This window comes from Crotalus tigris, unplaced genomic scaffold, assembly GCF_016545835.1.
Source record: "Crotalus tigris isolate CLP2741 ecotype Arizona unplaced genomic scaffold, ASM1654583v1 scf7180000018445.1570621, whole genome shotgun sequence".
Taxonomy (NCBI): domain Eukaryota; kingdom Metazoa; phylum Chordata; class Lepidosauria; order Squamata; family Viperidae; genus Crotalus; species Crotalus tigris.
In genome coordinates this window covers 46,172-60,741 of record NW_024097006.1, presented here as the reverse complement: position 1 = coordinate 60,741, position 14,570 = coordinate 46,172, and positions in this window count along the sequence as shown.

Genomic DNA, 14,570 nt, shown 5'->3' with positions numbered 1-14,570 from the left:
TCACTAAATGAACTGTTGTAAGTCAAGGACTACCTGTAGTATGTTATATTTGTTGTCAGTGTTTCATTCTCAGCAGTTTGTTATTATTATCTTTTTAGAGCTGTGTTATATACAGTTTTTCCCCAAAAATAAGACCTAACTGGAAAATAAGCCCTAGCATGGTTTTTCAGGATGCTCGCAATATAAGCCCCACCCCAAAAATAAGCCCCAGTTAAGATTGTCAGCCAGACGCATTTCCCAGAAAAAAAGACCTAACTGTAAAATCAGCCTAATCTGTCTTTTGGAGCAAAAACTTAATATAAGACCAGGTCTTATTTTCAAGGAAACAAAGTAGCTGACCTTGGTCTAGAGCAGACATGTCAAACTCACGACGTCATGTGACATCGCACAACATCTTGGGACAGTTTTGCCATTGCCGGCAATGGAGTGGGCGTGGCATCTGCATGATGCGTCCGGCTGGCAGGCCAGCAGTTTGACACCCCTGGTCTAGAGACAGATTTCATGAAAAAGACCTGCAAGTTAACCCCTTGTGATCCGCACAGCCTGGACTACTATTGCTGCAAATCTCATCACATGCTGTCCCATAAAAAAGTTACAGGCACTTTTAAAAAGAGAGTAATTTAGCTCATACAAACTGTATATTCATTTTCTATAGAATTTTCTTCATCCCCTCAAACCACTGTTTTGCAAAACCATTCTTCGTTACAGGGCACTGAACTGTACAAAGGCCATTTCTGGAATTTTGGATCAAGCCTTCAGATCCAGATTTGATGGTGTTTTCTCATCCCCTAATATAAAATCCAATGGAAGTACTGGTAATCCTTTACTTATAACCAGTCGTTTAATGACTGTTGAAATTACGAATGCCTTGGAAAGGGTGCTTTATGGTCCATAAAGCACTTCCGGCTTCCGTAAAATATTATGCTACACATAGACTACTGTCATATGATTACAGTCTGAGTGCTTGGCATCCGGTTTCCACTTATGACTGGTTACCAAGTGTTCTGCGATCATGTGACCGCCATATGCAATTTTCTCTACTGGCTTCCCCAGAAAATGGAGAAGCCAGCAGGGAGCATTGCAAGTTGCTGCTGCCTGCCCAGAGGACTTCCTCTTGTCTCCAGGAGGTGGGGGTGGCTGAAAGAGCTCCAACTTGTCCGGCTGGATGCAAAAATAAAACTTAGATCCTGAAGATTCAAGCTCTGTTCCCACAGCCCCACCCCTGACATTTCAATTCTGTATTTGAAGGGGAGCCGAACTCTTCCAGTGGGGTGTAGAAATGGAGTTCAGATCCCAAAGACCTGAGCTTCATACATGAAGCCCACTGGAGCTTGGGAAGATCACTTAACAATCACAATCAGGAGTTATAGTCCTGAGTAAAACAATCACGTGGGCTTCTTGCTTAACTGCTTCACTCAACAACCAAGATTCCAGCCTCACAACTGACTACCTGTATTGCTTTTCTATGCATCTCTGCAATTTAATAACATGCCATCATTTTTTAGGGTGTTTAAGTTTTTATTTTTTTAGTTCTTGAGCTACTTTCTTCATTTGTCTAAGTGCTATGAACTGTGCATCTCTTTGAAACTTCCCAATTTCCTCCGTCAATTTATTAAATGGGTATAGATGGAGGCTCGCATGCAGTATATATGCAAGGAAGGACTTGTAGAAATGCAGTTCCACTGATTTGCATAGCTGAACCATTTTATCAAGCTGGCTCTCCCAAACTGTATTAGTTTCTATCACAGTGTTTCTCAAGCTTGACAACTGCTGGCTGTGGAATTCTGGGAGTTGAAGTCCACATGCCTTAAAATTGTCAAGGTTGAGAAACACTGTAAATCAGTTCAGCCAGCCAGCCTCTCCCCAGAAAACTGTTAATCAGACCAAATAGCTGAACAGAGCAGTTGCCTCCTCCAGGCTTAGAAATTATGACCTCTGCTGATCTTCTGTATGACTATATAAGTTGGCAGACTATTGTTGCCCCTCAGGAGTAGGTAGCAACTGTCCAAACCAGGGATAGGCAACCTTGGCTCTTTTATGACTCGTGGACTTCAACTCCCAGAATTCCTGAGCCAGCCATGCTGAGGAGAAATGGAGAGGTTTCCATTCTGAGCCATGCTGGCTCTGGAATTCTGGGAGTGGAAGTCCACGAGTCATAAAAGAGCCAAGGTTGCCTATCCCTGGTCCAAACCAACAAGATCACAGAAAGGGACAGGCTGCTTTCAGCTCAACACCCTACCTCGCTGATTGCAAAGCCACCACCCCGCAGCAGCTTTCTTTTCTCCTGGTGAATTCACTGCAGTAAATCAGCTTGATTAATCACAGCTGCACCTGACAGGTTTTGAAGTGCACCTTTTTTTTTTGCTGTCACCAATCCAGCTAAGCTCTTCGTTTGCCTTTGAGAGCTCATCAGTCTGAAAGGAGGCTCCAGAAACGTTGCAAGGGGAAGCCAGGTGGCCACTCCAAAGTTGCTAGCTCACTGCTTACAACAAAGGACACCAATTCTTCATCTTGAAGAGCTAATTGCATGCAATTTCCTTCTGAATTATTGTCCTGGATCATTTGTCCTCCCCAATTAAGGAGGAAACAGAAAGATGCTAGTGGGCAACCATTGTCCTTCAGGAAACTGAAGAGTCAAGCCGTGAGGCTTCTTGAGCTGAAAGAAACACAACTAGCTGCTTGCTGGAGGGAAAGGGAGAGGATGCCCTGTTGGAAAAGATCAGACTCTTTATCAGTTCTACTCTGTTCCCCAGGCTAGGGGGATAGCCTTCATTTATAGAAACTCTTCCATATAACCAAACTGCAGGCTCAACATTTTGGAAATAGTGCAAGCCCTGTTCAAAAAAGCTTTGGACATGGTAGTGTTGAGTGAAAAATTCAACTGGTATTATATTTCCTGTCCTTAGAGTTTGGGTGGGGGTATGTAGATTTTAGGCGTCTTTGTCTTCCTAATCTCATCAGCTTCTAACTTCCTGGCTCCAATCTTTCTGAAAAGATTATCACTTCTGCATTTCTAAAAGCTGGCCTCTGCCTAGTTTCTGCTTGGGGAAGAGAGGTTGGGACTGGTTTCTGTCTTTCTTTAAGATCTTCTCCATTATTCTTTTGGGGAAATATATTCTGCCTTTTTAATATTCCCCAAAATATTGAAGAAAATATATTTTCTTTCTCTGGATTGTTCCCACAGTAGTTTAATTAGAGCTGGCTACATTTTTAATGTTATCCTTTGATCTTTCATCAACTTTGAATAAGCTTCAATAGGACGGAATACAGAATGGTAAAGAGAATTAATAGCTGGGCAACCATAGTTGAACCATTATTCTTTCCACCTCAGTCTCCACCAAGGGTGTCCACCAAGGATGAGCAAAAGAGTCCCTCTTTGAGGAAATGGGCAGGTTAGAGATGTGAAAAATAAATAAATAAATAAATAAATAAATAAATAAATAAATAAATAAATAAATAAATAAATAAATAAATAAATAGGCAAATCAACCACCAAGACTGCCATCTTGGTTTTTAGCCCTGATCTCCAACCCATGAGTCAGCTTAGCTGTTTAGCTGGACTACTGTAAGGTTTCTATTTCAATGTTTCAAATATGTTCAGCCTCTTTCAGAAACGTACAGAAATTCAAATATTGTCCTACTTTTGGATAGTCCTAATCACAATAAAAAATAAATATGATAGCCAGTGGAAATAAAGCAAGGTCTCCACAGTTAAAGGATGAGGTATAATTCTTGTACTTTTTACATTTCTTTTTCTACTAATATGACACATCTAAATTTGATATCCTTTCTGAGCTTGGATCCTCAGACAGGTAGCCTTTCTGCCTATCCCCATTGCCCCACATCCATTTTTATTATTGTTGTCATGTTGGCCCATAGACCTGCTCATAAACATGCTCTAAAACTCAAGAGTTTTATTGTTTATAAAACATCACTTCTAACTCGAGGCCAGAGTAATATGTGTCATGCTTAATGAAATTAAATTTTGGCAACATCAGCTAAATGACCCATAATTCCAACTATAATTCTACCTCTTGTCCTGGAAGCAAATCTCCATCCCCCAGTCTAACCTTCCTTTCATTTCTCTATTCCTCCCACCACCTTAATTGATTTTAATAAAAGGGATGCAAAAATGTTGTGTTTTTTTACTTGTTCCATTTTACTGTATGTGAACAATTTCTACTTCGGCTCAGTATTTGCTGCTCGCTATAGCTTAGCACTGTGTGTATATTTGTGTGTACAATTTTGAGCAAATTTTCCAGAAGACAACACCTTCAGGGCTATCGATTCTTCGCCTTTAATGTTAATGTCATGGACAAAAATGCAAAGAGGTTCTTCTTGGGAAAACGTGGGGTGAAAGTGTTTTGCAACTGAGTAAATATGATAAAATATGATAAATTAATTTAGTCTGATGCCTCTGTGTGCTAGTTATTTGACATATTAGAAAAAGGGGTCTAGTGATGATTGCTTGAACCCCCTCAACAGGTTGTGACTCCTTTTTCTCTTGTCATTTGTTTACCCACTTTGCCTTAAGATTGATATTTTAATTAACAATACATGCATCAACTGACATTCTAACCTGGACATAGGTTACTAGTCAATTTTACTGAAAAATATGATAGAATAATACAAGTCATGCAACTGAGAGAAAGAGGGAAGAATCTTTCACCAACTTATAAGAGCAGAAGTGGACCTCAAAGACCTCCAAGGGCAATAATTTTGTCTGTCTCAAAACCATTCCAATTATTTGCCACACAGTTAATCATTTTAAACAGTTTAAATTGTTTGGGGAACACCTCTTTTCCCAAGGAAGTAGATTTTGGTGCAGATTTTGACCTGGAGAAAGTTAGACATTGGCTGGCTTCTTTCAAGACCACAGAGAACTCAGTTTTTGTAGATCTCACATAGCAATAGCAGTTATATACCACTTCACAGAGCTTTACAGCCCTCTCTAAGTGGTTTATAGAGTCAGCATATTGCCCCCAACAACCTGGGTCCTCATTTTTCAATCTCAGAAGGACGGAAGGATGAGTCAACCTTGAGCCGGTCAGGATCAAACTCCTGGCATTTGGCAGAATTAGCCTGTAATACTGCATTCTAACCATTATGCCACCAGAGTTCTTGACATAGTCTCACTGAACCCCATGTCAGATTTTCCATTTCATCCATGCATTGTTTATTATCTATTGAAGCAGAATTTTCTTTCTTATTAAGGGATATTGAACATTTTTCCAAAGGAAATACTTAGGAGCCCAAAGGAGATCATTTGGTTTGAGAAAGAGTATACTAGATTTGTGCTGTGCGTTGTTGCCTACAATGACATTGGAGCCATTCAATGGATAAAAATAGCACTGAGGTTCATTTCTAAGGGAAATAAACTTGCCTCACCTTCCACTGAATTGGTTTCTGCAGGTCAGAAATTCACAGATCATGGAGGTGAAAAGGGGAACCAAGGGCCACCTATGGTTATCAGAACCCCTTTTCTAATCTAGAGCAATAGGGGCACTTAAAGTTTTGCAAATGCTATGGAATCCTTTTTACCATTAAGAAAAAAAAATCTCAGGCTCATGTTACATCACAGTCGTAATTTCTTTTGGAATGTGGCCTTCATATCCTGATGTGATCCTCAACTCAGCAGAAATTACATATTTCTGTTGAGGAGGATAAGTCCATTACGTGTTTTTTGGAATGCCAAGAAAATGTGTCAGTTCACATTCCAAAGTAGTACCATTCTCTCTGTTTCCAAGGCTCAGGATGTGCACAAGATAGATAGCAACCATTCTGAAGGAACTTCAAGGGTCATTGAATTACTGGAGATACACATTTAGGGGAATAAGTGTAGTTTAATGAGAACTGTGAATTCTGTGCAAATGAGGCTGACTGGAGAAGGAAAAGTAATGGGATACATTATCAAAATTCTGTGCGGCAACATTTTGTTCCTGGTCTCCCATATATTATGAACTTACAATTGTGCAAGAGAGAAAGAGAAATGGCACACCATCTGTTAGCTTCAAGGAAGACGTGCAAAAGCAAAATGCTAGAGAGGATGGGATTTGGTCAGATCTAGGAAAGCCCTTAAGAGGAAGTTTTGAATGTTCTCAATAGTTTTGCTGTTCCTTAAACTGAAGGAGGATGTACAGTACATGTGAATATTCTGAGGGTGGAATCCAAAAGATTAAAAGAAGTGGCTCTGAGTGAAGTTCTTGGTAAAGGACAGCATTTCCCTTTGCCTGGGTTGATTTGCCTGGGGAGGTTGTCTCCTCTCTGTCTCTCCAATTGTCCAGCTGTTTCTGGATCCTTGTGCTCATTTTCCCTCCTGTTTCCCCTTCTTTGCTCCCAACATTCAGCCACATTGGCATAGATTTCTTCATTTTATTGGGGTTTGCATTTGCTTATTAACAACTATAATAAGAGAAAAAGGAGGATTGGAAAATACCGTGGATAATTTCCAGTTTAGTTCAGTCCCTACACATTCCTAGCCAATTCCTATATCAAATAAGAGCAAGCATACATGCCCGTGGTTGCGAACCTATGGCACACGTGCCACAGGTGGCACGCAGAGCCCTCTCTGTGGGCACGCGCGCTGTCGCCCCAGTCCTAGGCTTTCAGCTGAGTTTTATAAAACCTTTTTGCTTTAGGGCTCCACTGCCGTGTGAAAAAAAAAGGTTCAATCAATCAATCAATTTCAACTTCTCACGGGGAAAAAAAGATTTTTAGATCTTAGCATGATGAATTTAGATCTTAGCATGATGTCATGTGTCTGATTAACGAAACACTTCAAAGAACTTTCAGGCATTTTTTCAACCTAAAAAGCCTTTATTAGCATTACAGAGATGTCAGCACAACATGGTGGAAATGCTAAGATCTGAATTTCCCTTCCTTTGCACATAACATTCCAGGCATTTCCCCTCCCCTATTTTGGGGTCATGATTCACATCTTCCAATTAACTTGGAGGGCAAAGATTCACTTCCGTTTCTTTTTCCCCGGGCTTTCCTTATATTCTCCTCCCCCTTTCACTGTCACCTGATTTAACTCTAAAAATACCAGACGGTTCTGCATATATTGTCAAAGCAAGAATATTCAATATTAGCAGCGTTGACAATCTCTCAAAGTTGGAATTGATTGATTGAACTTTTTAGTCCCACCTAGTCTGTTGTTACCATCGCAGCCATGCCCACCCAATAGGCCATGCCCACCAATGGGCCACACCCACTCAATGGGCCATGCCCGCCCAATGGGCCACACCCACCCAGAACCCGACGATAAATAAGTGGGTTTTGGGTTGCAGTTTGGGCACTCGGTCTCTAAAAGGTTCGCCATCACTGATATATGCCATCCATTAAAATTAGTAAAAAAAAAAAAAGGTAGCTTGAAGTTTATTTATTAAACATCAGCAAACACCAAAAACTATTAATTGGCAAAACAGGAGAAAAAGCAAGCAGAGAAAGAGAGACATAAACAAAAACAGAGAAAGAGAGACATAAACAATGGGCAAGAAATAAAAGAGAGAGGAGATTTAAGAACAGCAATCTAACGCTACCTATCTATATAAAAGCCCAGAACTTTCCCGAGCCACTGGAAACAATACTGTGAGCAATTAGCATGGATATTCCCAAAGGGACTTTCCTTAATCCAATCTTTACCCTTTTATGTACACAACAGCAGCAGGACAGAGATGGAAGGTAGGAATCAGATTTTTTCTTCTTTGCTCTGCACCATGAAGAAAACCTTCCGGTAGCTGGGGATGATGTATACAAATAAATCAGAAGACTATATATGTTATGTGCAGCTATGGATCTTCTCCATGGGAAGAAGCAATCCCTGTTCAGTAGCATATTGATGAGATTGGGACTAAGATCTTTCAAAAACTGTTTTTTTAATAAAGCCAAGAGCAGGCCTCTTCCAACTACTGAAGTAATTGTTTGAATAGATCATTTGGCAGATAAACCTCCTTAAGAGAGCATGTACAAGTTCAGGGACATAATTTTATTCTGCTGCAAATATTGTAAATAAGCAAGCTAGTCTTGGTCCAAAAAAAAACACACACAACAGAATAGAACATCATTTAGGTCATTCATATATGTGAGATGTCCACATACACACCCTGGCTCATTGAGAAGCTATAAGGAAAATAAGAAATCAAAAGAACTAGCTTCCTTTTAAGATCCTCAGTTCCTAAAAGACTTTTTTAAAATTTGTATAGCACACTTAAACTGAGATCCTGCAAGATGGCATCCTCTAAATGGAACACTGTTTTGGTCTATTACATGACATTTGTGTTACCCAACTTTGTTTCCTGGATACAGTCTTAAACGGTGAGAAGAATGGTGATCTGCTCATGTTGTGAGTTGTGTCTATACGTGCACATGCATACCTCTCTCCATATGTATTCTTCATATGTTGGGGGGGGTGAAAATCTGCCCAAAGGCACAATGAGGGCATATGGTAAACTTTTTGTCCCCTTCATTACCTCTAATCTTCCTATATAGACAGGAAATGTCTGTAGGGAGAGTGTAACTAGATTTCACGGAGTGATTGCAACTCTCCATCCAAGCGCAAATCTTAATTTTACTGAACTCATGCCCTGGGAGCAGATTGCACATAAACATGTTTCATTTAAATATGGTTATATCTTCCCTACAAACCAGCCTATTTATATGGGGAAGTATTATACCCATTCATTTAGTTTTAGTTTGTTTTCTCTGTGATTTTTCAGAGTCACAGCAAGGAAGTGCAACTATGGTATAACACAAAGTTAGGACAAATTTTTAAAGTTTTGTTTCCCAGTGGAACAGAACAGGATGTTAAATTGTCACAAGCTCATTAAAATAGCCAGAGGCTTAACAGTTTTGTTTTCAGAAAAATGCCATCAATACTCAGGAGAAAATTATAATACTTTATCTGGCAATTTCCTGCTAGATTTCAGCAGGGTGATTTTGGCAGACATTTGCTTTGATTTTATCAATTTCTGTATGCTATGCAAAAGATACCAAAGCATCAGGTGGCCCAAGAGGCAAAAAAACTTAGCACTTTACACCAAAGACATCACTTTTGGGGGGGGGAGGTTGGGGGGGATTGATGGTGTGTATATAGCAATAGCATTTAGACTTACTGTCCCATAGTGCTTTACAGCATTCCTTGAGTGGTTTACAAATGTCAGCATATTGTCCCCCAACAATCTGTGTCCTCATTTTACTGACCTTGAAAGAATGGAAGGCTGAGTCAACCTCGAGCTCCATTAGGATCGAACTCCAGGTTGTGGGCAGAGTTAGCCAGCAATGTGGCATTCTAACTACTGTGCTACCAGGGCCATTATATATATTAAGTGTAGGCAGTTTGTTGTCTGCCAGACCTTTTTCAAGTACGGATTAGTGGAAGCTGAACTTGCATGTTTTCATTTCTCCCATCCCTTCCCAAAAAGTAAAATTTCAATTAGTAGATTTAGCAACCTGAACACTGTTTAATTTTAATTGCTTGCTCCAGGACTCAGGGGTTATTTAGAAAATCTAAGACACTGTAATTTGATCTGGTTTCTTTTTACATAGGACTCGACATTATGAGACCTCTTGACAGCCTTGATTAAGTTATCACCAAAAATTGAACTAAAATTGGAAGTTGAAAAAATTAAAGGGTACCACACATTTTGTATTTGTGTTTATATAACTAGGTACTACCAATCCTAGTTTAGAGCTTTTTTTTTTTTAATCCAGAATGTTGTGCCTCCAAAGGACATCCTATGAACAGCTACATTATGACTTATTTCATCCATTCTAATTGTATTGCAATTGTCTTCTGCTCAACCAATTCCTTTTGCTCAGCCATTTCTCCCCGGTGCCTTTAGAAAATTGTAGCCATTGCAAAAATCAGTTTTCAGGCTTTTCATGGCCAATACTCGAGAAATAAGCTTCACAGGCAGTAATTCAAGGGCAATTCTCTTGGAGAAATTATGCTTATTGCAAAAACTGGAAAAACCATTAAAGAAGAATGGCAAGTATAAAACACAAGCGCTATTTATAGTGGAAGCAAGGTTCAGTTTTTTAACCCCTTTATCCTCCCCCTTTCAGCAGGAAGATTGAGTCACATCTATATGGACTCTGCTTCTGACTTTCCAGATCTTTTGTACACTGCAGGAGTCTGATGATATGGGTAGCATTAAAGCCATGTCATAAAAAAAAAATCTCACGCCAGTGTTAGTGGAGTAAAGATTTAATGGATATTGTGTTGAACCTTGGCATATGATATCTTTATGCTGGAGGACCAAATAAAGTAGCCAAATTATCCAATGGCCTATAGACAGATTAGCTTTTCAGTCTAATAGTTAGGGTGGGCAATGTGATGGCTCAGCGATTAAGATGCTGAGCTTGTCAGCTGAAAAGACAACAGCCTGGGTTCAAGACCCAAGCACCACCCAATGGGATAAGCACCCATCTTTGCCTAGCTCCTGCCCACTTAACAATTTGAAAGCATGCAAATGTGAGTAGATAAATAGATACCACTTTGGTGAGGAGGAAACAATGCTTCATGCTAGCCACATGACCGTGGAAATGTCTTCAATCATTGAGACATGGCCTTGAAACAGAGGTGAATGCCAACCCTTACAGTCGCCAATAAGTAGTGGGTTAAAATCTGCAGGGACTCCTTTCCTTTCCTAATAGTTAGGATATTTATTATTAATGACCTCTAAAAAGAGCCAATTGGCAAAGACAACTCCAATCTGCCATCAAATCCAATTCCAGCTAAGTTATTCCCAGGTAGGAGAATCATATATAGCACAATAGCAACTAAGTCCATTGACGAATAGAGAGGAGCACCCATCCATCCTTAGTCTTCCAAATGAAATGTGCATTTCCTTAAGGCACCAATCCTACAGTATATCTGCTTCCCTAGGTATATGCCCCCACTCAACCCTTAGTTTAAGTGTATACAGTCACTTGGCAAATGAATGAAATTCTTAGAACTCACATTCAGTCCATTGGTTTGGTTCTTGCCATTGCCTCCTCATTGCTCTCATACAAAACGTGAATGTCATCCTGATCACACTGTATTCCCAGAGCATTAGGACTCCATGATAAACTGCCTTTTTTCTTGTATCCACTGACCTAAGCAAGAAGAGTATTGGGGTGTAATACATATTGCTTTCAAATTGACCTGGGAAATCACTCTGTGTGTGTGTGTGTGTGAGAGAGAGAGAGAGAGAGAGAGGGAGGGAGGGAGGGAGGGAGAGAGAGAGAGAGAGAGAGACTATTAACAGAATTTAATTATCATTTTATATTGTTTATAGTACCTTATATTATCAAGACAAGCCATTTATAAATCTACATTTAATTATAAACCAAAAGAGAAACAGACCAAAACTGAACACGCATCCATAAACACAATGGCATTTGACAGCAATGGAGACACATTATTCTAATATGCAGTGAGCTGAAATAGCAGAAGAGGGGGGGAATCACAAGCTTGTTTTGTTGCCGAGATAATTTCCCATAGATCACCCTCACTCAACCAAGAAATCAGTTTTCATGCCCTAATTCTAACAATCCCATTTCACTTGATTTCCTTGAAATATATTGTTATCTTTTAGATTTACGTTAGTGAGTAAAAACACATTCCAGTCATACTGATGATGGTTCCCTGATCTTTAAGAATACATATTTATTTGCAACCAATCAAAAGGGTTACAGCCCTCTTTTCTGATAAGTTATCCTCATATCTGATGTTGAATTATTGTTTGAAGGCTGCAAGTTTAATGGGCCTTTTAACTTATAAAAAGAGGCACTAATTGGCTTAGCAGAAAGCAGAAACAAGGCTGGGTTTTCATGCTAAGCTCATTCATTCTTATCAATTTGGTAGTGCTGACAGCAAAAGATGATTTGAGACAGAAAAAGCTATTAATCATAGCAGTTGCTGCTTTCACAAACACCAAGAAAGACCCACCAGAAATAACTATCTCAGAAAAAAAACCCTGAAAAATATTGTGATTTCTTTATTTGTATACAATGAAGGCTGATAACTATGCCCAACACCAGGGATGTCAACACCAGGGATCTGGGATTTTATGTTTTTGGGAATATTCCTTCCCCCTCACTCCCTTTGGGAATATTCTCAATTTGTTTGCTGCTGAAATTGCTTTGTAGACAAACACATAGGGAAAAGAGCAAGCAGAATCCAGCAAAGATTATAGGAGAAATTTCTCTTACAATATCCACAAAAAGTTCATTTAAACTACAAAAAAGCACACAATTCCATTGAAGCACAGATTATTACAGTATCAGAGACAGCAAAAGTGAAACCTTGTGAACAGGGATACAATCTCTCTCCGTAGAGCTATGCAAATTAGTTATACAGCTGATTAGATAAAGCAAGGTAATTGATTAGATTTGGCCAGATACAGCATCCTCTTATAAATCAGTGAGGTCAGATATGGGGTAGGTATTATGAGGTAAGTGCTTGAACTGCAAAAGCAACAATATACTGAAAGAACAAAGAATGTACTTAGTTGCTTTCCAGAGAGATACAATTGTGGGATCCATCTTAAACTGGCTTTGATTTCACAGAATCTATGCTCACTCCTAATATCTTCTCCCAACTTTATCAATTTTCTTTAACCTTCAAATGTTTTTATAATTAAGTTGACAGATTTTACTGTTTCTCAAGTCCCTAGAAAAGTAATTAGGGGATGGAAATTTTTCTGTTTTTTTCATATGTCCCAACCAATGCCATATTGTAATCATCATCATCATCTGACTGACTGTGTGATGATCCATAATAATAAAGTTGGAAGGGACCTTAGAGGTCATCTAGTCCAACCCCCTGCTCAGGCAGGACAAATGCATATAAAGTCAAAATTGAGAAGACAGCAACAGACAGTAAGTGCCTATGCAAAGAAGCTGAAGAAACAGTGGACCACCTGGTAAGCTGTTGCAAGAAGATTGCACAGACTGACTACAAACAGCGGCATGACGAAGTAGCAACAATGGTGCATTGGAAGATCTGCAAAAAATATCATTTGCCTGTAAACAAAAAACTGGTGGGATCATAAAATAGAGAAAGTCATAGAAAATGATAAAATTAAACTGCTCTGGGACTTCAGAATTCAAACAGACAAGCACCTGCAACGTAACACCCCAGACTTAACAATTGTTGATGAGAAAGACAAAAAAGTCTGGATAGTGGACGTGGCAGTGCCTGGAGACAGCAGAATAGACGAGAAAGAACTGGAGAAGATAACAAAATACAAAGACCTACAAATAAAAATAGAAAGACTGTGGCAAAAGCAAAAAAGGTAGTACCAATAGTGATAGGCTCCTTGGGTGCAATCCCAAAACAACTGGAGCACCACTTGAACACCATTGGCATTGACAAATTCGCTATTAGTCAATTGCAAAAGGCGGCCTTACTAGGAACTGCTTCCATCCTGCGACGATATCTGTAATACCATCAAACATCCACATCTGCCTATCCCAGGTCCTGGGTAAGGACTCGATAGGTAGACAAAATGCCAAATCCAGTCTGAACATCTGGCTGACTGTGCGATGATCCATAATAATAATAATAATAATAATAATAATAATAATAATAATAATAATAATAACCCCAGTGAGGCACTACCTTGACGTGGTTGTGGGGCTTGTGTACTCTGAGGAAGATGAGAGCTATGCCAGAGGTTCAACCATACTGGACAGGTCTCATCAGAGGAGTCAGACAAAGAGTGTCTCTCCCATAAAAAATATGGTGAGACGTAAATTTCAGAATGCCATACCGGCTCGGACGTCGCCCGGGTTAACAAGGTCCGCACTAGATATTGGAGTTCCTGGATATCTGGTGAAAAATGGGTTACAGGACTCAGGACTGTTGGCTGAGCAACCAGGGCCAGCAGCTGCAGAACTACTGGAAGAAAAGGTGTTTACCCGTCGCAGATACACAGTGATGGAAAACAAAGAAATAATGATCTGTTACTACAGATCAAGTCCAACAAGAAGAGGATATCTAAAACGAATGCACCAGTTCTGGAAAGAACAACATCCAGAATCAGAAATAACAGAACAGAGACTAGCAGATCAACGCCGATTTATAACACGAAATAAAGTATTTACAGAAACAGAATTGGACGAACTGCAAAGGTTTACCCAGGGCAAAGAAATCAAAGCCTTACAAGAAGTAATTCAGAATGTAGAGGCAAACCAGGGGGAGTTGGCAGTGAAGGAATCCAGTAGAGATATACAACTGTTCTCATTTGGAAACCAGGCACCTCTTCCTCAGGAAGAACAAAACCCTCTAACTAAAGAAATAAAAGAATTGAAACAAAGAATAACTGAGCATCTAGAACAGCACAAAAACAACAGAATAAGGCTGCCTGCATTGAAGCTTGTTCCAAAGAAACAGCTAGCACAAGCATTAAAAGATGCAAATACTGCAATAGCAAGTATAAGCACCAATTCACTGCAAGAAACAAACCAACTAATGTACAGCACAGCTGCAGTTATAACAGAATACCTGGGATGTAAAATCAACAAAAAAGAAAAACAAACAAACAGTGCACCACAAAAATGGAAGGTTAGACTAGAAAATA